Raw genomic sequence first — 25213 nt, 5'->3', positions numbered from 1 at the left:
ATTCACAGGTTCATATTTTGATACCGTGGTAAGTCTGTTGCCATGTCATACTTAGTCAATAATCACTAGTATTGTGTCTCTGACAGTTTTTGATTGAATCCCATTGTCTGACGTCAATATAGTGGACAGATGAATTTGCCTGAAATATAAATAAGTAGAAACATAAATCAGGATGCCAAGCCATAGAGGAAGCAATAGTTATGGATGATAAAATGTAAATCATCATACAAGTGCCATAAAGACACAAGTGCCATAAACATCTTTATTCAACATGTCTTCCACCACTGTCTTTTCAGATTGATGACCTCATGAGGCAGTTGTTCTACCTGTTCAAAAGATCAGCGAAAAAGTGGAAGAACATGGAACAACTTACGGACATAATTGATGAGCATGTGCTTAAACCAACAAAAGCATGTGGAACCAGATGGATTGGTCACCGGCTGCTTGCTGTAAAGGCTTTGGACAGGGATTACAAGACCCTCCGTATGCTTTTTGACGACCTGGGCTCTGGTGAGAGAGAAGATACAACTGCAACGGTGTCTGCCACCATGAAGGGGCACATCAAAGACTTGAAAACCCATAAATTTGCATTGTATCTGGCAGTGTATCAGGACTTGTTGCAAGAACTTTCAGTTCTGTCGAATAGATTCCAGGCAGAGGACATCCCCATCACCTCTGTGAGAGCCAGTGTTGAGGTTGCTGCTCTTGCCCTGAAGGCACAACTGGAAACTCCAGGCACTCATGTACAGAAGTTTGAGAGGGAAGTGCAGGAAGCCAACACTGACTCTGACACCGAGGATGGGGACAATCAGACCAAGGGGCTGAAGTACAGGGATCTGGAGCTTTATGGTCCTAGAGTACCATCTGTTGAGGAGTTTCAGGCTGGACCCTCGAAAACTGTAGTTGACAAAGTGATTGATTGTTTGGACAAGAGATTTAATGAGTTCTATGAGAATGAGGTCCTGATTGCGTTTGAGGTGTTTGACCCCAGCAACATGCCAAAGGGCAAGGAAACCCTTGCTGCCTATGGCAATGCCAAAGTCACTTACCTTAGCAATCACTTCAGCAAATCATTGAAAGAAATGTTTGTGATCCAAGTCAAATACAAAGAGAATGGCTGTCCTTGAAGCTTGACATCAGCAGAAATCATGGAGAGGAGTCCAATTTCCTTGGTCTATGGAAGACCATTCTGACAGAAAAGGGCCACAAATACCCTAATATACTTCATCTGGTGCAGATCTGCCTTGTGTGCCCAGTGGCCACATCACATGCAGAGAGGCAGTTCTCAGCAGTGAAGCATATTCTTGGGGATTGGAGGCTAAAACTGGGGTTGGGTATGCAGGAACACCTTCTGCGCATCAGCACAGAAGGGCCAGACCCCGACGACTTTGATCCTACATGTAGCGTTGCCAGGTGGCATTCTATGAGTGCATTTGGACGTAGGCCTGATACTACACCCCTCTCCCCCAAGGGTGATTGAATTGTAATCATGTATACCTGACTCAAGACTGAGTCAGTATTCAGTAAAGATGATGTCTGATGATGATGATGAAAAAGTTCAACTCTGTCAAACAAAAGTTAAACTTTGTTACATGGACATGATGACAATGCAGTTCTGACTGAGTTGAGTTGAGTTTTGAGAGAAATCAAATCTGAAACTGTTATTGAGATTCAAATTCTAAAAATACATTATTAAAAAGTTTAAGTTGATTTACTTGTTCTGTCAAACAAAGGTTAAACTTTGTTACATGGCCATGATGACAATGCAGTTCTGAGTTGAGTTGAGTTTTCTGAAACTGTTTATATTCTAAAAATACATTATTAAAAAGTTTAAGTTGATTTCCTTGTTCTGTCAGTAACATTTCCCTGCCTGTTTAAGTTACCGACACACTTTGCCTTTGTGCCCACAAGAATAATTCGAGATTGCCTTGGTGCCCCCCAAACCCAAAAGAAAATGCCTTGGTGCCCCCCAAACCCAAAAGAAAATGCCTTGGTGCCCCAAAAATTTTGAAGTCCATAATTCCAGTAATCTCTGTGTGTATGTCTGTGTGTCTGTGACCGCTGTTTCTCGACAACCACGGGTCCGATATACTTGAAACTTGCCAGGTATATTGCTGGGGACCTGAGGATGTGCCTTTTCAAGGTTTCATATTAATCGGACAAGTAGTTACCGAGCTATGGCGATTTATTTACCAAACTAATCACAGAACAGGTTGCGGGGTAGGCCAGCCAATCACAGAACACGTTGTTGCGTAGGCGTGGCCGATGTGAGAGCGCGTGTGCCATTACGGATAGTAATTCGAGGCGCAGCGGGCGCCATTTGGAGGAGCTGGGAGGACTCAGTCGTGATAGAGTGAGCCTGAGTGAGTATATCAAGACAAGAACAAGATCTAGAAGGAGGTATGTACAGTGCGATTCATATAATATATTGTTTAGTTATCGTCGATGAGGAATTTGGGGTCGGAATGGGTGATCGGCCTGGGTGACTGGGTCTCGACTAGATGCTGGGCCGCACCAAGGAACGGGCACCCACGTACGGGCATGTCCTAGTTTCCTCAATACAAATAGTCTCTTCCCTTGTAAGAAATGGTGTATTATTATCATAATGCTTAACATTCATCTCTCTTATTAATCTTGTCAAGTAATTCATTTTTGGTTCTAATTTAACAGAGTTCCATATATTTTTATATTTTTTATTATCATTAATTAAAACTAGGACGTGCCCGTACGTGGGTGCCCGTTCCTTGGTGCGGCCCAGCATCTAGTCGAGACCCAGTCACCCAGGCCGATCACCCATTCCGACCCCAAATTCCTCATCGACGATAACTAAACAATATATTATATGAATCGCACCGTACATACCTCCTTCTAGATCTTGTTCTTGTCTTGATATACTCACTCAGGCTCACTCTATCACGACTGAGTCCTCCCAGCTCCTCCAAATGGCGCCCGCTACGCCTCGAATTCGCATCGGCCACGCCTACGCAACAACGTGTTCTGTGATTGGCTGTTCCTGTTCTGTGATTAGTTTGGTAAATAATTCGCCATAGCTCGGTAACTACTTCTCCGATTAATATGAAACCTTGAAAAGGCACATCCTTGAAAAGGCCCGTACGTGGGTGCAAAAAAACATGCGTGCAAACAACAACAAAAAAAACAAACTTAGAAACCACGTGGCAGTAACGACCACAGAACCCCCCCCCCCCCCCCCTCTATTTACATGAAATGGTTTGGTCCATTCGCAAAGCCAAAGCGAACGGCTTGCGTTACTTTTACTAATAGCTCGGTAACTACTTGTCCGATTAATATGAAACCTTGAAAAGGCACATCCTCAGGTCCCCAGCAATATATCTGGCAAGTTTCAATTAGATCGGACCCGTGGTTGTCGAGAAACAGCGGTCACAGACAAACACACACACACACACACACACACACACACACAGACACACAGAGATTACTGGAATTATAGATAGATTAAATCACAGAAAATACATTGTTTATATGAACCCTCATTATTAAGCCCTATTCTATCACAACGGCGGCAGATTTCTAAATTATCATATGGAGAGTCTGGAAATTCTAAATCTCCTTCAGAACTTATCATATTTATATAGTAAAACTTTACTTAAACTAAAAGCAAGTTTACGAGTTAATAAATACAATGTTTCAAAGCACAAAAGACAAATTTCAATCAATTTCTACTTCGGTGGAAGATATAGAAAAATATGTCAAAGATGTTCAATTGAACAAAGATAAATATGGAAATTTTTGGGTAAAACCAGTTATGGAAAATAACATGAGCCCCTCTGTCTCATTTAAAGGAAGAGCTCTAGCTATGCCTGGAAAGACATCCATTAAAGTAAATCTAACAAAAGTTTCTCCTCTACTCCTGGCAATTTATTCAAAGCTTGAAAAAGTGATCGGACACGATATGAGTCGGGCTTTTAAAATAAATGATAAGACCATCAACAATACTCGTGGAGAAATTTGTATTTACTTTAATAATCCAAAGGGTGTAGATCTAAGTAAAATGAATGATGTTAATATTTCTGGTGAAATGTCATTTCGTTCTATGACAGTTAGAGATTATTTAAAGATAACTTTTGATATTAAAAATGTTGAGATTGAAGCCGTTAATGAAAGAAAGTATATTGATATAGATGGGAATATTTTTCCTGCTAATTAAATGAGTGATAGTTCCTGCTCAGAAGTTTCCTCATATACTGAGAGCCTCTGTGATAGAGAGTCTCTGCTCCTGTGATACGGAGAGTCTAGGTTCAGTAGATAGTTTTGATTCAGAGAGTCAATATGATAGTTATGACAGTTGTTTTATTGATGACTCAGATGTCTGATTGTGAGATTGATTCTGAATATGACCCTGGTTCTAATATGGATTGGAAGATGTAAAGGTGTTTTAGTTTAAGTAAAGTTATATATATAAAACAAGCCAAAAAGGCGTTTTAGTTTAAGTAAAGTTATATATATAAAACGAGCCGAAAAAGCTCGAAAAGGTGTTTTAGTTTAAGCACAGTGATATATATAAAACACTCTGTTTTCTTACCCTATAAATATGGTCTTTTGTGATACTTGCGAAAAGGAAGTAAAATATTATAGAAAACACATACTCACAGATAAACACACTTACAACATTCTAAATCAATTATGACCACTTCCGAAGAACAAAAAACATTGTAGTCTCTGTAATAGAGATATCCTAAAGAAGGGGTTCAATGCCCATCTTAAAACAAACAAACACTTGTCAAAATTGTTTACTATTAAAAATACTGATGGTGCTTTCAAAAGGCATATTAAAATAAGAGTCTTTAACTTCAAACCTCCTGAACCAGAGTCTATAGTTGATGCTGTAGAAATAGTTAAACCTGCTGTTCAAACATTGATTGAAAAAACACTAAAATAAATGAAACCACTTAAATTTTATATGGGAGTAAAATTAGAAATGACAAAGGCTAACCCCTGCTCTAGTGGGGAAAAATGGCCTTAAAACGATCATTCATTCATTCATATTCAAAGGATGAAGGAGTTATAGATACACCATACATGAGAACTGAGCCACACTTTGTATCTTCATATCAAGATTTCAAAACCTCAGGAGTCGATGATGAACTTATTAAACAAGAGCAAGATGTGGATAATTCAATCGTAGGAAGTGGATTCAATACAGGAAAAATTATTTTCATCGACATTCATATTCTTAAATCAGATCCTCTAAAAGCTTCTTCTTACATTGATTTACCTTGTGTTATCAAAAATAGAAAAGCAGTTATCAATATCAAAAATAAAGACAATAAATGTTTTCTCTGGTCTATTCTAGCACACTTACATCCTCCACATTTTCATGATGAAAGAGTATCTCATTATAAAAAATATGAGAATACATTTTAATACAAAAGATCTAAAGTTTCCTATGGCTTTAAATGATATTCCTAAATTTGAAAAGTTGAATAATTTATCAGTTAATGTTTATGGTCTAACAGAAACAAACAACATTCAGGTTTTAAAGCTTTCTGACAATTGTAAACAAACTCATATTAATCTTCTATATTTTAATTCAGAGGAAAATTCACATTGTACATACATCAAAGATATTGCTAAATTAATAAAACCACAAGTATGTAAAAGAACAAATAAAATATATATGTGTTTGCGTTGTCTTAACTTCTTCAATTCACAAGAAAGATTAGATAAACATTCAAATTATTGTGGTGATCATAAATCAACGGTAATCAATATGCCTAAAGAAGGCTCAAAGATCACATTCAAAGATGAAAAGAAAACGATCAAACATCCATTTGTAATATATGCTGATTTCGAAAGTATTCTAGAAAAAATAGATACTGCTTCTCCAGATCCAAAAGAATCATACACAAATAAATATCAAAAACATACTCCTTGCGGTTTTTGTTATTATATCAAATCATCCGTTGGTAATAAATATAACAAGTTAGAGGAGTATAGAGGCTCAAATACCCCAGAGGAGTTTGTGAAACGACTAGAAAAAGACTGTGTTTGATTAACCAAGATAATGAGAGAAACCAATAAACCAATGTCCTTGACGAGTGAAGAGAAAAGGGAAATTAGATAAAACAATGTTTGTCATATTTGTGAGGAAAAAATTGGTGAAGGTCTAAAGTATAGGTTCTCAAAGTGGTCCCTACCACCCCCTAGTGGGCGCTGGGAACTTTCAGGGGGGCGTTCGAGAGTCCACGGGCGGTAGGGGGGCACTGGCAATGATTTGGGGGGCACTGGCGATTTAGAGGAGCAGTGGCGATTTAGATCACTCATTGGGCTTCCTGTCATCTGAACAGGTTACCCGGCGCCATTCGGCAAATTGGCCATCCAATCAATGACCACATTCTTTTCTCTTTCGCATGGTTTTTGTGATCACATATTTGCTGATGTCATGTCTGTATTAGGTTTGACCTGTTTCCATGCCCTCTTCTCAACAGTGGTCGAGTTTCTGTCGGAAATTGATACGGAACTATCGGAGAAAGTGAATGCGATTGAGCATGATGTGGCTTACCTCACGGACATATTCAGTATACTGAATGATGTCAACAAACAATTCCAGGGTGACCATATGACGCTGATTAAAGCAAAGAAAGTGATCGGCGCGTTCGTAACCAAGGTGACTCTGCATAGGGAAACCCTCGGCCGCAGAGATATGTACCACTTTCCCCGGTTAGGAAACTGCTGTTTCTGATAAAGAGCTGCTCCTTTATTGCAATCACCTTGAGAAGATTTGTGGAGACATGGAGTAGCATTTCAGAGACATGCTATAACTGTCGGTGCCAGCATGGGCGATCAACCCATTCAAATGTGACATTCAAGATGTGAAGCGCGAATTACAGGACGAAATTATCAACCTCCACAAGGTCGATGATTGCGAAGGCAAAATTCTCGCAGCATGAATATGGCAAATTCTGGATTCTGGAGCGGGGCGAATACCCCACAATGTGGACAGAGGCAGACTGCTGCTGATGGCGTTCCCCACATCATACCTCATTGAAAGAGGGTTCAGTGCCGTGATGGTGCTGCTGACCAAGTATCGAAACCGCCTTGACATTACCAAGAGGGGCGGTCTGCGTCTCTACCTCACTGAGATGGAGCCAGACGTTCGTAATTTCGCAGCGCGTCACCAGGCCCACCCTTCACACTAACGGTGTTAGGGCCTGTGATAACAGATTCCCAGTTTGCCTCACCTGGGCCTGTTCTGCTGAAACATTGTAGGTCATGCAAAATAAAATAAAAAGTAAAGTAAAATATTATTCAGAAAATATTATTCAGAAAATATTTGGCTTCTGTTATTTTTGCTTCCTCTCTACATAAATTCTGGGTGTCCGACCACGAACGATAGGACAAGGGGGGAATTGGCCACCCTTGTCCTATCGTTCGTGGTCGGATTTAAGTTGTTTTGGCCTGGGATGGGCCGGGAGGAAAGGAGGGTGCAGTGTTGCGGTTTTGAGAACCCCTCACTTGTAAATACTTGTAAACAACTTTTTTTTTCCTTTTTCTTTTTTGTATACTGAATCGAGGCTCGTGAAAAAGCTAAAAGCTCTTGTAAATATCCCAGCATTTAATAAGGTCGCACCCATAGTTAGTCCATATGCAACACGTAGGACACCATAGGAACTTTCAGTTATTTATTTAGTCTGTGTTTAGTTAAGGCTGCGTTCCCAATAGTTGAATCTGCGTTGCATTAATCAAATAAGGTAGGCCCCATTCATCACATTCAAACCTCTCTCTCTCCAAGCTACTCCATCATGCCCACCTACAGACGGGGCTTGTCCCTCTCAATGCTCTCATGTGGTTTTATTAGCAGCGTTCGCTGCATTCAAACGCCATTGAACATGCGGTCGGCTCAAAGAAATAAGGGGCGGAGCCACGAGAAGAGGTGTGGCCTCGCCCACGAGCCGTCGAGGGTGGAGCTGGTGAGCCCTCGCTGACCAATCGCAGCTGAGGTAAGCTCACTGAAGAGCGCATGGATTTTCCAAGCACGTTATATAAGCGCAAGCGCAGCACCTTTTCACAGAGAAGATAAGAGAGGACAGAGAGAAAAGAGAAGAGAGGAGGGAGAGAAGCTGAGTAAGGAGTTCATGAGCAGAGTGAGTGGGAGAGCTGCGCTAACAGAGAGGGCACGGACAGCTGCGTTGGGAGAGAGCTGCGCTGGGGAATTCCTAATTCATATGAATTCATAGGAACTGCGCATACGGACCTGCGAAGGACTCCCCCCCCCCCCCCCCCCCCACCATATGTAAGGTCCGGGTGCGCGCCAACGATACGTGCTAGCTGCCTGCCCGGGTTTTCGCCACGGTACGAATCGACACCTGGAGCCGGACCTCAACGCCTGGAACCATCTGCTTGGACCTTCCTCCCCTACCGCTACCTTCCCGTGTGAGCATCTGTCTGTTTGTCTGGGGTTGTAAGTCAGACTGTATAGTTAAGCTAGCCCTGTGTCCTTTTGCTCTTGTGTATTCCTTTCATTCTTCTTTTGGGTTCTTGTATATAATTAATAAACCCACTCTTTGTTCTTCTTATTTTCTGGGTTTCCTCTTTTTCGATTGTTTGCGTCTTTTCCCAATTGAGTACCTGTGGCACGATTTCGGAACCGCTCAGGATCAGGTTAGTCTTTGTTAATGGCCTGAGTCACGGCTCGCTTCGCTCGGTGTATCCATTAATGCGGCGGCTCGGGTGGGAGTTATCTCCTCGCTTTACGGTCGGGATAGTACGTAGGTATTTGGGACTTCATTGACCAATGACCCGAGCTGATTCCGACCGGAAGTGATGTCATAGCTTCCAGGATTGGGGGACGCCCAGCTTAAAAGACAAGGGGATTAACCCCCCCTTGATAAGGGGAGCGCCGACCCGAATCCGCAACAATATCATGTATTCATTATAATAGAGCAAAGGTATATGGTTATGTAGTAATGTCATTCTGCATGTTTGTTTATATGCAACGCAAACGTATTCTTCTTATTCTTCAAATAAAATTAACACCCTCTTAATTAACCCTTTCAATTACGTTTATACTGCTGAGACCCCATAGACCCAAAACACCGCGAACACCCAAAACATCCCGAAGACCCAAAACACCCCGAAGACCCAAAACTCCCCGAAGACCCAAAACACCACGAAGACCCAAAACACCACGAAGACCCAAAACACCACGAAGACTCAAAACACCATGAAGACCCAAAAAACCATGAAGACCCAAAAAACCTTGAAGACCCCAAAGACTCTTCAAGACCCTTTCAAACCAAAATACCCTTAAATACCCCAAAGAACCAAAATACCCCAAAGACTCATAGAGACCCAGAGGAAACAAAAGACTCAAGACCCAAAAGCCCCCGACGACACTGAAGACCCAAAAGACCCCGAAGACCCAAGACACCCCCAAAGCCCCAAAATACCCTTAAAGGCCCAGAGGAACCAAAATATTCTGAAGAACCAAAACACCATGAAGACCCAAAAGACACCAAAATGGTCAAAGATGCCTATCCCTCTGAAACAACGTGTGGTGAGGCGCGCGGAGTGCGTACTATATACTATATACTAGTACTATATAAAGGGGCCTTTTCTATAGTTTGCCACATGGCACATACCATATAAAAGGGCCTTTTCTATGCCACTGCCATTTTCCCCAAGAATATATATATATAAAGACACACATACATACATATATTACATACATCGAGTGAATCTGTTAGTACAGCAGATAGGCGAAATATTTGGGAGAATTGTGACTTTGATGATACAAGCACGAGAGTTGGCACACAGTTAGAGTACACCCTGAGGAAGATATTTGGCTGCAAGGCCATCGCAGATTTGTCCTGTGACAACAATGGCAACTATTTTTCAAAATGGCCTCCATTGCTTATTTTACATATATTTGGTAGATTACTGTGTGCAGTGAAATTATACCAAAGTTGAACCCAGGAGTGATACTCGCTTAAGCCACTGAAGGGCGTCTATAAGACCTGGGACATCCGCGACGCAGAGCCACTCCTGTGACATTTACTATGACATGTAGTCCTGTAGTCTTGAATGGTACGTACCCACACCTATATGCTAGACTCGCTTGCTTTGACTATTATTATCGGTCCTTTCTATATGATGCCAAGATCCTGATATCTATTGCATGATTGTATTTTATACAGGATGATGTCAGAGATCTAATTGTGATTAAACCAACCTGTGGGACAAAGTTGTGGACCTGATTGATTTCCACGACATTTAATCACAATTAAGATCTACGGAAATGGCGGGACACAAGATGATCAATGTACCGACACTCGGCGCCGACCCACAAGCTGAGGATTCGGGCTCGGAGTTCACTCACTGGCTCAAAACGCTGGAGAACCAGTTCGGCACCCAGGATGCCATTCCCACAGCTGAAACGGAGCTGTCTGTGTTGCAGACCAAAGTCGACCACCGCGTTTACATGAGCATCGCACGATGTACGACATACGATGCCGCCGTGGCAGAACTAAAGCGACTTTACATTAAGAAACGGAGCGTGGTGTACAACAGGAATCTGCTCGCAACGCGGCGTCAACAGCCAACCGAGTCGATCGATCGCTTCGCCCAGGAGCTGCGACACCTCCTCGCGGACAGTGCTCAAGAGGTACGGACACACGAGCATGTCCAGGACGATCTTGTCCGAGATGCTTTCGTCTCTGGGATCAGCTCTACAAATCTGAGACTCAGACTCTTGGAGACAGCTGACCTGACGTTGGCGGAGGCCCTACGGGTGGCCAACGTTTCCACCAGGCCCGGGAACAATCTACCGCTTATGACCACGCACGGGTCGTTGCGGGGACTACTCAACTCGCGCGACCGGAGAGGGCTACCGCCGAGGATACGGGTGCCGACTCGACTACGGCCGAGCCCCTGGCCGCTCCCGAGGTGGACTCGGATTCCGGCCTGGCAGCAGCTACAGCAGCCAGGCCAAGGCCTGAACGACACGCGACATGTTACTTCTGTGGCAATCGACAGCACCCCAGGTAGGCGTGTCCGGCTCGGGAAGCCATATGCCATTTGTGTTCTACTAAAGGACATTTTGCAAAAGTCTGCAAGAAGACCGCGCGGGGCGCGCGAGCTCGTGCGACCTTGAATGGGCTTATCGCTGAGCCAACAGACCGAGCACAGAGCGGGGCGCCTCACCCGGCTTTGAGGAGTGGACCTCCTACTCACGGGCCCCTCGCTGCATGCACGTCCTTGGTGAGATACATCGGGCCGCCACAACAAATGGCACGAACACGACCGGCTGCGGAGCGACCGACCTTGACTGGCGTTCGAACGCCCTCCTCGAACAAACGACAAGCTTCTGCTCTGAAAGCTCCTCCTGTTTTGCAGCAAACGCTGCACGTGACACGAGCGCCGTGCGACGGCAGCTCGTACGAACTACACACTCTTGCTCGAGCACATGAAATTACAATTGACTGCGATCTTTCGCACGTGACACGAGCGCCATCTGACGGCGGCTCGTACGAACTACACGCTCTTGCTCTGGCACGACCAACTATGCGTTTGGCATGGGGGCCCTCCGCGGGCTCCTCAAACGCCCGGAAAACTGCAGCCGGTGTGGGATCCACACGAGAGGCGCGATCTTCTCGCTCGGACAGCACAATACCTGCCGGATCTTCCGGCCTTGATCAGGCCATTGTTCCGCTCTTGGTCGAAGGCATTTATGCGCGGGCCCTAGTCGACACAGGATCTACAGATCGTTTTGTCGATCAGCGGCTGGTGCGCCACCATGGGTGGCCGGTCCTCGGGACTACATGACGGATCTTCATGGCCTCCCAAGGACTTAGGCTCAGCACGAAGGGGGAATGTCGATTGAAACTTGTGATAAAGGGACGCATGTTTACCGATGTACATCTCATGGTCTTGCCTGCATTATGTGCTGACATTCTGTTAGGACACGATTTTCTTAAACGACATGGACGTTTGGAAATGGAATTCGGAGGGACGGACATGCTTGCTGCGTGTGCGCTCACGAAAATGGAAATTGAGCCTCTTTCACTGTTCCCCAACCTGACCACTGACTGCACTCCTGTAGCGGTAAAATCGCGGCGCTACTCCTGAGCAGACATGCAATTCATTGCAGAAGAAATGACCCAGCTCTTAAAGGACGGTGTTATCGAACCTAGCCTGTCGCCGTGGCGGGCCCAGGTCTTAGTGGTGTGAAGTGAGGCCCATCGCCGGCGCATGGTAAGACTACTCACAGGTGGTTAATCGCTTTACACAGCTGGAAGCCTACCCATTACCGGGGATGGACGCGCTAGTACGACAGGTTGCCCAGTACTCCGTCTACAGCACTCTCGATGTGCGTAGTGTGTATCATCAGATCCCCATCTCTAGGGCTGATCGCATCTATACTGCCTTTGAATCGGGTCAAAGGTTATACCAGTTCACCCGACTACCTTTTGGAGTGACGAACGGGGTCTCCTGTTTTCAGAGGGCTATGGACGACCTCGTTACTAAGGAGAACTTGACAGATGTCTTTGTATATCTGGACAATCTTACGGTTTGTGGGTATGACCAGGGGCATCACGATGCTAATCTGAAGCGCTTCCTCGAGGTCGCGCAGAGGTATCGCCTAACCATGAATGAGGCTAAGTGTCATTACTCTCTACGCACGATAGATCTTCTGGGGTACACCGTGACCCATGGCTCAGTCTCTCTGGATAAGGAGCGTCTGCGACCTTTGCTCGATATGGCTCCGCCTAGCGATCGGGCTTCACTGAAGCGCGCTCTCAGGCTGTTCGCCCACGATTTGAAGTGGGTGCAAAATTTCTCCGCGAAGCTCTGCCCCCTCGTGGCCTGCGACACGTTCCCCATGAACCTGGCCGCCTTGGCGGCCTTCGGGGGCCTTAAGGCCGACATCGCTGGCGCCGCTGTGGTGACGATCAACGAGAGCGAATCTTTCGTCTTAGAAAGTGATGCCTCGGATCGTGCGATAGCGGCGACTCTCTCCCAAGGGGGGCGCGCCCTGTGGCTTTCTTTTCGCGGACTCTCACCTCCGCTGAGCGGAGGCATTCGTCTGTCGAAAAGGAAGCGTACGTGATCGTCGAGTCGATTCGGCGATGGCGACCGTACTTACTCGGGCGATGCTTCCAAATCATCACGGACCAACAAAGCGTTGCGTTCATGTACAACACCTTACATGCTCAACGTATTAAGAATGAGAAAATCACTCGCTGGCGTATCGAACTCGCCGACTTCTGCTACACCATCAAATACCGCCTGGGGAAGGATAACCTAGTCGCCGACGCCTTATCAAGGCCGGCTACATGCGTGGGGATCGTAACTTTGGAGGGACTGCGCGCTTTGCACGACACTATGTGTCATCCAGGGGTGGCGCATTTCGCTCATTTTGTGTGTAGTGGTAATCTGCCATACTCGATTGAGGCCATCTGCCGGATCTGCCGTGACTGCGCAATATGTGCGGAACTCAAACCGCGTTTTTACAAACCTCCCATGGGGATGCTGGTTTGGGCTACTACACCGTGGGAGAGATTGGCAATGGATTTCAAAGGACCGCTGCCGGAGTCTAGCAACTCTCATTAGCTGCTCACTATCGTTGATGAGTACTCGCGATTCCCTTTTCCTTACATGTGCGGGGATATGACGGCTGCCATGGTCATACGGTGCCTGCAGAATTTGTTTTCTATGTTTGGGTATCCGGCCTATGTGCATACCGATCGGGGTGCGGTGTTCCTGTCTCACGAGGTGAGAGGTCATTTGCTCCAAAATAATGTTGCTTCGAGTTACACCACACCGTACAGACCCCAGGCGAATGGGCAGATCGAACGCTTCAATGGGAATATATGGAGGGCCGTCATGCTAAGCCTCCGGACCCTTGGCCGGGGTCTCAATAAATGGGCTTGGTCGCTAACTGCGGCTCTGAACTCGATCAGGGCTCTCCTATGTACGGCCACCAACCAGACTCCTCACGAAAGACTGTTCCACCACCCTAGAAGCTCGGGTAGTATCCGATATTTACCCAGCTGGCTCGCTGAGCCGGGGCCGGCCTATCTCAAACGAGCAGTGCGCAAAAGCAAGTATGACCCCTTAGTCGATAAGGTGCAGGTACTCCAGGCGAATCCCGAGCATGCTCGTGTGATGACGGCAGATGGACGCGAGTCCACTGTCTCCGTACGCCATCTCGCCCCTTGTAGGGTCATCGACCCTTATAGAGATATAGACGAACCGATCTACGAGTCTATGGACTCTACCGAAGCTTACTCTATGGAACTTTTGCCGACACTTCTGTCGTCACCTACACCCATGCCTGAAGCCTCTGCGGTGCCCCTCCGACACCTGCCTCCAGCGGCTACTCCGAAGCAGGGGACTCCGGGCTTGGGGACGCCATACCCGGTAGTTTCCGGACACGAGCTGGCAGGGTAGTTCGCCACCCCGACCGTTACGGGTGGACCGACTGACATGGAATGACGTCCCCAATCAATTAATGCTGACACACGCTTGGAATCTGCCTAGCGGCAGTATAGTTCTAACGGCGGGGAGAATGTAGTGAAATTATACCAAAGTTGAACCCAGGAGTGATACTCGCTTAAGCCACTGAGGGGCATCTATAAGACCTGGGACATCCGCGATGCAGAGCCACTCCTGTGACATTTACTATGACATGTAGTCCTGTAGTCTTGAATGGTACGTACCCGCACCTATATGCTAGACTCGCTTGCTTTGACTATTATTATCGGTCCTTTCTATATGATGCAAAGATCCTGATATCTATTGCATGATTGTATTTTATACAGGATGATGTCAGAGATCTAATTGTGATTAAACCAACCTGTGGGACAAAGTTGTGGACCTGATTGATTTCCACGACACTGTGTATAAACTGTTTTTGTGGTCATACAAGCTTGACATTTGGCACATAATTAAAGACCCCTATCTATAGGGTTATCATATATTGTCCTGTGACAACAATATTTTGAAAAATGGCCACAACTTATATGGTATATTATGGTATATGGTATATGGTATATTATTTTGTACAAACTGCTGTTTGAATCATGCAAGCATGGTATTTGGTACACAGTTCCATATTCTGACTATTGGAGTCATCACAGGTGTGTCCAATAAAAATGGTACCCAATTTTTAGTACGGCAGATAGGTGAAATATTTGGGAGAATTGTGCCTTTGATGATACAAGCATGAGAGTTGGCACGCAGTTAGAGTACGCCCTAAGGAAGATATATGGCTCTAGGGCCATCGCAGATTTGTCCTGTGACAACAATGGCGGCCATTTTCCAAAAAAGGACAAATCTGCGATGGCCCTATCGCCAAATATCTTTCCCAGGACATACTCTGACTGTTTGCCAAATGGCATGCTTGTATCGTCAAAGGCACAAATCCTGCACCATGGTCACCATACTATGTTGAAAATTGATGATTTATGTCACCAAGACCTAAGACCTATTCCCCTAAATAAAAAAACACTTAGTTTCGCGCGTCGCTGATGCAGTGCCCCCTGTTTCCGGGAGGCTGGTACTCATTTTTCCGACTTCAAAAGGACGACGCGCTGAGTCAACCCACCTGGTGTTATTTTAACGGCGTGACCCTAACATCTCAAACTAAAGCAGCCACATTAATCATGAAGCCAACACCAGGATTCGTTTCACAAGTAACGAAGTAGAACGTCACTCGGTATCGCACAAACCTCCACCAGGATAAATAGGAAACGTTTTGTATCCACTGATGGACCGGATCTGGATTCGGACGTGAACCTACATCGAATCAGCTTCTTTTTCTTCTTCTCACCTCCCCATCTCATCCCCAAAGCTTCGCCATAATCCATCCACATCTCTTTGTCATATCGTGCTATGTATAATCATCATGTTCGCCCAATATCTCGATTAATATTATAAAGAATCACTTCAATTTCACCACCATCTCTTATCTTCCCCCATCGAAAACCTTGATCTTTTCTACCCCCGGTAATTCACCCCAGAGTCCTTGCAGTGTTCATATGTTTTAATCCTCTCCCACCTCCCCCCAAGTCCTCCCGATGTCCCTGCTCTCAAATGTTGTGTTTGTGTCCTTCCCCCTCTCTTTTGTGTCCTTCCCCCTCTCTCCCCATCTTGTCTACCGCTCCCCTTGTTTTTTGTGTTTTGTGTGTCGATTTGTCTTTTTGTGTGATTAATGTTAGCTCTTTCACGAGCCTCGATCTTGTATACAAAAAAAAAAAAAAAAAAAAAAAATTGATCGTTTTACAGAATATCTTTGTCAGTATTAATAATAAAATGAGAAACTCCGAACAAACCTTTTCCTCAGAAGATCCGAACCGATCACTGTTTCAGCCGCTTGTGGAAAAGGACACGGAGCCGATGTCAGTTCATGCAAGTCATGTCCCACGTCCAGCCCGGAAGTGACGCCGAAAGTACACCCACCGTATTACCATGCATACCATAATCACCCACTAGGCGGTGTATGTGTAATGTAACAAGTTAACTTCCGTAACAACGTCCGTGACGTGTATACTTCCATTGTACATTGTACATTGTACATTTGTATAATACATTGTACATTTGCATTATAACACAAGTTTCATCGACTCCAATAATCTAGTGATTCCCTGTGAAATGATCAATGTAAAATAATATCCAACATCATGTGCGTCACACTCAATTTGACGTAGAAATGATGAGATAATTAATTGATATTTCCCCCTTTTATAATTAACATAATTAATTGATATTCCCCGTTTTTTATAATTTATTGATATAAAATAAATGTGTCACTCCCCACGATGATCACGTGTACTAACTAACATTCGTGTTATGTTAAAAAGGATTCCAAAAACTTGTCTTACTTTTTACCAGGTAACAAACACGTTTTTAAGCTCACCTGGACCTTAGTCCAGTAAACTTATCGATCAAGCAGTGTCCATCCGTAGGTAAGTGAGTGAAGGTAAGTAAGTGAGTGAGTGTGTGAGTGTGTGTGAGTGAGAGTCAGTCAGTGTGAATTGAGTGAGTCAGTGAGTGAGTGGGTGTAAGTGAGACAGTCAGAGTGAGTCAGTCAGACATTGAGGGAGTCAGTCAGTGAGTGAGTGTGAGTCTGTGAGTGAGCGAGTCAGTGAGGCAGACAGTGAGTGCATTGTGTGTCAGCCATTGAGTTGAGTGAGTCAGTGTGAGCCAATGAGTATGTATGTGAGTGAGTAAGTGGGTGTAAGTCAGACAGTCAGAGAGTATGTGATTAAGTCAGTCAATGAGTATGAGTCGTTGTGTGAGTGAGTGTGTCACTTAGTCAGTGAGTGAGTGAGTGAGTGAGTGTATATGTGAGTGAGTCAGTCATTCAGGCAGAGGAGGATTAACATTTTTGGGGGTCCTGGGCACAAACCACCGATCTTTACGAAACCTCGCCAAATCGTAGAGTTGGCCATAAGGAAAAACAAACCTATTGATTTTGAGGTCAAAATGTTAGGATAGGCCAAAGGTCAACAATTTTGGCCGATTATTATTATTATTATTATTATTTTTATTTTTTTTGTATGTATATTGAATCGAGGCTCGTGAAAGAGCTGACATTTATTTCACAAACAATTCAACCAGACAAACAAAATATACAAAAAGAGGGAGCGGAAGATAAGATGGGGAGAAGCACACAACCACAACATTTGAGAGCAGGGAGAAGTGTGGGAGGGAGAGGGCTTGGGGGGAGGAGGCGTGGGAAGGGGGGGGGGGGGAGGAAAGAGGTATAAACACAAGGGGACCGAAATTAGCGGGGGTAGAAAAGATCAAGGTTTTGGATCGGGGAGGATAAGAGATGGTGGTGAACAGCTGTTTTAAAGACCTGGAGGGTGGAGTGGGATTGAAGAGAGTGAGGGAGTTTGTTCCAGAGGCGGGAGAAAGGAGGGATGAAGGAGTGAAGGTGAGCAGAAAGTCTTGATTTTGGCAGTTTAACCATAAGAGGGTTGCAGGCAGATCTTGTGCAACCTGTAGGAATATTTGGGGGACAGGGCCCAGAGAGAGAGCTGGGGGGGGCAAGGCCAGAGAGGAGTCAGCAGAAGATGGAAAGACCACCAACCTGCCTGCGGTGAGTGAGTGAAAGGCCCTTGGAGTTAGCTTCATCGTGGGAGATTCCAATGATTCTGAACACTTTGGTTTCAACAGCGTGAAGACGAGCTAGGTGTGAGGCAGGAGCACCAGACCAGAGGGGAGAGCAGTATTCCATAGAGCTGCGGATGAAAGCCTTGTATGTGGTGAGGAGCTCAGGTGTGCCAAGGAAGGACTTCGCACGATGGAGGATGCCCAGTCGGCGACTGGCTTTGGAGGCCAGATTTGAAATGTGGTTTTCCCAGGAAAGATCATGGCAAATAGTGAGACCCAAAAGCTTGAGTGACAGAACTTCTTGGAGAGGATTATTCAGAAAGTGGATGGGAGGGTTGTCCAGTCGGTCTTTTCGGAGAGACATCGTAAGAGTGTGAGATTTATCGGGATTGAAAGACATGTTCCATTTGTTTTCCCAGTCTGTGATTTTGTCCAGGTCTGCAGAGAGTGAGGAGGCTGCAGACTGCCGATCTGAGGGATGAGGAATGGAGCGACAGAGAGTAGAGTCGTCAGCAAAGAGATAGAGAGGATTTTCAAGAGAGTCAGAGAGATCATTGATGAAGACTAGAAAAAGCACAGGCCCCAGAACACTACCTTGGGGAACTCCAGCCTGAACAGGAGGAGGAGATGAGATAAACCCATTCAGGGCCACACATTGACTACGACCAGAGAGGAAGTCCGCCAGCCATGCATGGAGATTTCCATGGATACCAAAGGAGGAGAGTTTGGTGAGCAGAGCAGGGTGCCAGACCGTATCGAAGGCACGTGAAATGTCAAGGGAGACAGCTCTAATTTCCTGTTTGGCGTTGAGGACCTCCATCCATTGTTGAGAAAGCAGAAGCAGCATGTCCAGAGCCGAGTGACCAGGTCTGAAACCAAATTGATGATCAGAGATCAAGCCATTGGAGAAGAGGAAAGATTTCATATCTGAAGCAATGATGGATTCCATGACTTTGCTGATAATTGGGAGAAGGCTGATTGGTCTGTAGTTGCTAGGATCTGTTTTTGCACCTTTTTTGTGCAAAGCGGTGATGTTGGCTGATTTCCAAGCAGATGGCAGATGACCTTGAGCAAAAGAGAGGGTGAAGAGAACAGAAAGACTGAGTGAAAGAGCGGAAGAACATGATTTTAGGACCCGTGGGCTCATGCCGTCAGGACCAGTTGCAGAATCAGAGTCGAGGGTTGACAGAAACTTTTCCACCTTGTCAGGAGGAAAGGACACAGAGTCCAGGAGCAGCTGGGTATGACTGGGTACGGTGGGTACAGAGAGGGATGGGTTTGGGACACAAGATTTAGAGGCAAACACAGGGTTGAGGCATTCAGCTTTTTCATGTGCGGAGTCAGCCATTAAGTTGTTTGAGGTGAGGGAGGGGATGGAGGGGGAACAAACACCAGAAACAGATTTGACCAGACGCCACGAGGATTTGGAAGAGGGAGACAGATAAGAGAGTTCGGTCTTGAGAACGGTGAGATATTGTTTCCTGGCTCTCCTGAGGGTGGACACGCACTTGTTTCGGGCTTTGTGAAAGGAAATGAGATTTCCTTCTGTTGGATTTGCTTTCCAGGAGATGAAAGCAAGTTGTTTCAGGGCAACAGCCTCACCACAAGATTCCCTGTACCATGGATGGGAGGAAGGGTATGACAACTGAATACGAGATGGGATAAATCTGTGCATGAGAGAGAGCAATTTACTTTGAAAGAATTCCCAGGATGAGTTGATGTCAGAGGCGGTAGAGATGGGAGACCAGTCCAGATGATTGATGGCTGCTTGAAGACCGTGCCAGTTGGCCTGAGTGAAATGCCAGACACGTCGATGCTGAGGAGGCTCTCTGAGAATGGTCAGAGAGATGTCCACTTTGACAAGCACATGATCAGATGAGCCGATTCGAGCAGAAGAAGAGCAGCAGACATTTTCAGGGAAGTTAGTCATGACTAGGTCCAGAAGAGAAGATGCTCCGTTGACTGAGATCCGGGTCGGGAAATTGACAGATTGTGTCAGTCCCAGTGAGACGCAGAAGTCCTTTGCTGAAGAGCCATGGCTGGTAAGTAAGGTAGCCACACCCAGCCAACTGGCATGGTGACAATTGAAATCACCACATATGAGGAAGAGAGAGTTGGGATGGGTAGATAGAAGTTGGTCCATATTATCAGACAGCGAGATGTAGATGGAGTAATCACTGTTTGGTGGACGGTACAACACACATATGAACAAAACGTGGGAGCGAAGGGGAAGCCGTAGCCAAAGGTATTCCTGGGGGTGAGGTGGAGAGAGGGCAGTGGAGGGCGAGTGAGGAAGAGAGTTTTTTTATAAAGATAGCAACCCCACCTCCAGCACGAGGCTCAGGTCTATCATACCGGAGGAGGGAGTAACCTGGGAGAGATACCAAGGCATCAGAGAAATCGTGGAGGAAAGTTTCTGTTAAGCAGATCACATCTTGTTTGTCAGAAGCAACCTGTATGGAGAGATCAGTCAAGTTTGAGCGAAGGCCCCGGATGTTTGAGGTCCATACCGTTAATGAAGAGGAAGGGGGAGCATCGGGTACAGAACAGGGGGGGGGGGGGGGTAGGGTAAGATGTGGAAGAGGAGGAAGAGGTAGGGAGAGCTGTGAATGTGTGTCAGAGATTTCAGAGATTTCAGAATCGCTTGGAGATTTATAAAAATCCTCAATTTTCATCCGATTCACTTGAAATTTAAAGAGGATTTGCATATCAGGACAATGAATTCAGCCACCTATTATTTTTGACGTCAACATCGGCTAAAAGGTCAACATAGGCCAAAGGTCAACATCGGCTGAAGGATAACAACCTATTTTAGGGATTTCGCAAGTATCGTTCGGTGCACGACAGGTTTCTTATTTGTCTGTTTTGATGTCAATTGCCCACAAGTTACAATTCTACCCTGATCGTCAGGAAACTTTACCGAGTTGTAGAGGTAGTCACAACTGAGAAGCCTATTGATTTTTTTAGGTCAAAGGTCATCTTGAAGTCAACTTTCTAAAATAGTCAATTTTCATCCGATTGTCATTAAAGTTGAACAGCATTTGCATATGGAATCACCGAATTGGGGAATTAACTATTTTTTAACGTTAAAAGGTCAAATGTCAACTGTAGGTCAAACTTCTAAAATCATCAATTTGTCTAAAAAAAATTCATTTTTCATCCGATTAACCTGAACATTAAAGAGCAATTGCAAAGTGCCTCACTGATTTGGGAGACAAACTATTTAAGGTCAAAAGGTTAAAAGTCAAACTTTTAAAATCATAAAATTTTCATCTGAAAATCAATGAGCGAAGATTATGATTGTCAACTTTAATCTCAATGAAATGGACAATTTGATGTCTCAATGGAAACTTTTTGGGGGTTTGGGGTGGATTATATCAAGTACTGTGCTCTGTACGACGTCTTTCTTGTTTATTTATTTGTTTTTGGATACAAAGACGAGGCTCGTGGAAGAACAAAAAGTTTATTGCTGAGTGCCCGCCAAGTGGCTTAAGCACAAAAGCAAGCCCTTCAACAAAACCGTTGGTAAGGAACGGCTGGCTTGGCAAGCGACAGCAAGCTGCTTGGTAATGAACACACAAGCTGGACAGACCGAAGACCCTTTTGTGATTCTGCCGCTTATGTAATGAACAAAGTTAATTTCGGGTGATGTTCAACTCTTTTCACCTTTTGTTACCTCCACAAACGAAGGTGGATCATCAAGGAGGTTTTGTTTTCACCCCTGTTTGTCTGTTTGTTTGTGAAAAGAATATCTCACAAAATTGTTGATAGATTCGGAAGAAATTTGGTGCAGAGGTTGGGTGTGTGACAAGGACCAAAATATTGGATTTTGGTGAAGATCCGGATCTGAAAAGTTTAAAGTGATTTTTCACCATTGAAAAACAAGACCAAAAACGATAATATAGCACGATATCTCAAATAATTGTGGACAGATTCAGACAATTTGGTGGACAAGTTGTGTGTGTGACAAGGAAGAACCGATTCAATTTTGGTGAAGGTCCGAATCAGAATCCGGGTCGGATAATTTTATAATTTTTTGAAACGATTCTTCACCAATGATAGATCGGGCCAAAAATGATATTGTTGCGGTTTTGCGAATAAAGATAACCCCCCTCGTAGGTAGATGCACCACAACATATAGCCTCGCTTTAGTTCAGTTATTTCTTATGAAATGTAAGCGTAGTCTCCTTTCCTGTGTTAGTTTGCGTTGAGCAGGCCAGTGAGTTAGGTGTTCTTTGGGCTGGAATGCCACGTGTTAGGCCTAGAACAAGTCTGGCCACAGACTCCTCTGGAAGGGAAGAGCTGCAGGGAGTGGCCGGTAATCAGCGAGCAGCCAATCGGAGCTCAAGGGGAGTGGCTCACAACGGCAGCGAGAGGAGGGGCTTGGAACATTCGAGTAAGGCCGGAGAGGGGCCATATAAGACCCTGCCCGGAGCCCCCCGCATCAAAGTCGTGTGAGAGTCAGTGTCGGAGTAACAGGCAGAGCTTGAGAGTTGGTTCGTGCTTTGAGAGCGTTGTGAGCGCAGTGAGAAAGAGACATTGTCGCAGCACGAGTGATGTCCCCTCCTTGTTATAGCCCTCTTTACCCGAACTCTCCCTGTGCCCTGCGCTCTGCGGCTGTGTTAATCGTGCTTGTGGAGATGATCCATTCCGGAGCCACAGATGGCCGATCTCCCTGCCTGCGCTCCCAGCATATGTGCCGTGAACCCCCGAGGGCCACGCCTGGTGAGCTGACCGGGAGCGACCGGCGTCAAGGCACGTTTGGCGCGCGAACTTGTTCTTCCTTCTTTTCCCCCGCGTGAGTGAGTGGGCCCTTGTCCGGGTATAAGTTAAGACTGGTTAAGCTTGCTCTGTGTCTCTTATCCTTGTATAGTTGTAAATAAACCCTGTTCTTCCTTCTATTTGATCGTTCCCGTCATTTCACTATTGGCCCAGCATCACATGAATAAAACCGCCCGAATCGGGTTCAATAAAAGTAATGGCCGAGTCACGTGATACGCAAACTGCTCGGCGTATTCGATTAGCATGGCTTGTGCGAGGTCCAGTCCCCGTTCTCTTGGCAGCGTGGATACCGAAAGGGTACGTGTGGAGTCGTCCCGATACCCTTCCGCAAGCTCGCTACGGGGGTGGCGACTCAGCCTCGTGGACTCGAAGACCCGAGGGGGAAAAGGGATGTAGTGCCCCCTCTGTACATCGACGGGCTTCGAGAGATTCGCAACAATATATTATAGCACGATATCTCAAAAAGTTGTGGACGAATTATGACAAAACTATGAGTTGCTAAGCGACAAGAACAAGCGATTAGATTTTAGTTCAAGTCGAATCGAGATTCGACCTTTCAGTGTCTGACCTAACAAAACGTACGGTGTTCACCTGGTGCAGGTATGCTCCCTACCGAATGCTGAGTTGTGTTTCCCTTTTCAACGACGCTGCTGTAGTTTTGGGTCACATTGGGACAGATGTTCTGAGTTTTAAAACCGCAATGTTCCGCCATGATCACGGGTTGGTCCATTTACTAATGAGGGGTGTTTTGTGATCGTGTAATATAATATAGTGTGGATTTGCCAAACAATATCTACAGTCACATGAAAAAGTAAGTAACCCCCATGTAAATTTTGACTTTTTCAACATATTTGAAAATACAGCTATTTGATCTTCATTTCAGCAATATTGATAGATAAAGGTGATATAATATAACAAATATCATGAAACATTTACATTTTGTAGTCCATTGTATAATGTAAATAAACATAAATGCAAATTTCGCATGTGGAAAAAGTAAGTACACCCCCAAATTTATCACTACTTCAAACACCAAAAATTAGAATCAGGTACACCAGCTCAGGTGCAAATGAAAAGAACATCGTTGGAGAGGATGTTGGAGGAACCTATCTTATGTAATCCTGACATTTAGTTTGGTATCTACAAGTGGAGAAGATTCCAAACAACTGCCAACTTGTTTAGGCCAGGCCGCCCCAGCAAGTTCAGCCCGAGAGCAGACCGCAAGATGCTGAAAGAAGTCTCGAAGAACCCCAGAATGTCATCACGGGACCTACAGGTAGCTCTTGCCACTGTTGATTTCAAAGTGCACGAGTCTACCATGAGAAAGAGGCTGCACAAATTTGATCTACATGGGAGGTGTGCCTGGAGGAAACCTTTGCTGTCCAGAAAGAACATCAGGGCAAGACTAAAGTTTGCCAATGAACACCTGGGCAAAGACCAGCACTTCTGGAACAATGTGCTCTGGACAGATGAGTCAAAGTTAGAGCTATTTGGCCACAGTACCAGAAGACATGTTTGGCGAAAACCAAAGACAGCATTTGACCACAAGAACCTGATACCAACTGTAAAGCATGGTGGTGGAAATATTATGGTTTGGGGCAGCTTTGCTGCATCAGAGCCTGGGCAGCTCACCATCATAGAATCCACTATGAATTCTTCATTGTACCAGAGGGTGCTTGAGGATAATGTGAGGCCATCTGTCGGAAAGTTGAAGCTCAACCGAAGGTGCACCTTGCAACATGACAATGACCCTAAACATACCATTAAATCCACCAAGGAATGGCTGAAAAGAAAGAAATGGAGGGTTCTGGAATGGCCAAGTCAAAGCCCGGATCTAAATCCCATCGAGATGTTGTGGGGGGATTTGAAACGAGCTTTGCATGCAAGAAACCCCTCAAACATCGCACAGCTGAAAGAATTCTGCATGGAGGTGTGGGCAAAAATTTCTCCCAGTCGATGTCAGAAACTGGTAGACAGTTAAAAGAAACGTCTACTTGAGGTTGTTTCTGCCAAAGGGGGCAATACCACCTATTAGAGCCAAGGGTGTACTTACTTTTTCCACATGCGAAATTTGCATTTATGTTTATTTACATTATACAATGGACTACAAAATGTAAATGTTTCATGATATTTGTTATATTATATCACCTTTATCTATCAATATTGTTGAAATGAAGATCAAATAGCTGTATGTTGAAATATGTTGAAAAAGTCAAAACTTTACATGGGGTGTACATACTTTTTCACATGACTGTATATATGCATTAACATTAGGAGTTATACAATTTTTATTTGGGTTATTGTTGCAGTAGTATACATGAAACGTAGTTAT

General features: G+C 45.0%; 1 protein-coding gene across 2 annotated transcripts in view; it reads right to left on the bottom strand.

The window, feature by feature from the left end:
* LOC144889635 (uncharacterized) overlaps positions 1-16420 on the bottom strand; it is an 81052-nt gene extending 64632 nt beyond the window's left edge. For both annotated transcript variants that reach the window (XM_078770635.1, XM_078770636.1), the window contains exon 1: positions 16314-16420. The gene's annotated coding sequence lies outside the window, so the exon portion shown is untranslated. The remainder of the gene's footprint in view (positions 1-16313) is intronic.
* Positions 16421-25213: the final 8793 nt, after the last annotated feature.

Source organism: Myxine glutinosa, chromosome 1, assembly GCF_964187855.1.
Source record: "Myxine glutinosa chromosome 1, kmMyxGlut1.1, whole genome shotgun sequence".
Taxonomy (NCBI): Eukaryota; Metazoa; Chordata; class Myxini; order Myxiniformes; family Myxinidae; genus Myxine; species Myxine glutinosa.
This window is presented reverse-complemented; position numbering and strand designations above follow the sequence as displayed.